The following is a 753-nucleotide window of genomic DNA, read 5'->3' as shown; positions in this document are numbered from 1 at the left end:
GTAAATTGCAGATGTGGAGCATATCCAAAGTTTGCAAGGTGTCGTCTACATTGTCTTGTATGGAGATCCTGCCTTCATACATGAACTCCAAGACAAGGCCCATAGCTGGAGGAGAGATCTCATGAAGGTCCACTACATTGTCACTACTCTTCTTGGAAAACAAGATTCTAAAAAAAGAACTTTTGGAAAACAGAATGATCTTGTGGCAGAAAAACTTCTGACTTGAAGGACGACGTCTGTGCATAAGCCACTCGGTCTCTATTTAAGCTCTACACTGGATCTTGTTGGCTTGACAGGTCCCACCACCTGGTCTCCTCTGTATCTCCTTCCCACCGTTGTCATTAATGAGGCTGTGAATATATTCAGCTCCATTAACCAGTTCTGTATACATTATATAACATAAGGACATAGAGCCTTGTAAATGCAACACAGTATCTGTCCATCTCATGCAAGTGCAACACAGTATCTGTCCATCTCCTGCAAGTGCAACAAAGTATCTGTCCATCTCCTGTAAGTGCAACAAAGTATCTGTCCATCTCCTGCAAGTGCAACACAGTATCTGTCCCATCTCCTGCAAGTGCAACAAAGTATCTGTCCATCTCCTGTAAGTGCAACAAAGTATCTGTCCATCTCCTGCAAGTGCAACACAGTATCTGTCCCATCTCCTGCAAGTGCAACACAGTATCTGTCCATCTCCTGCAAGTGCAACACAGTATCTGTCCCATCTCCTGCAAGTGCAACAAAGTATCTGTC

Source organism: Phyllobates terribilis, unplaced genomic scaffold (assembly GCF_046119375.1).
Source record: "Phyllobates terribilis strain yellow unplaced genomic scaffold, ASM4611937v1 Scaffold_2__4_contigs__length_985480577, whole genome shotgun sequence".
Lineage (NCBI taxonomy): Eukaryota > Metazoa > Chordata > Amphibia > Anura > Dendrobatidae > Phyllobates > Phyllobates terribilis.
The sequence above is the reverse complement of the archived record's forward strand: the minus strand, read 5'-3'. Positions refer to the sequence as shown.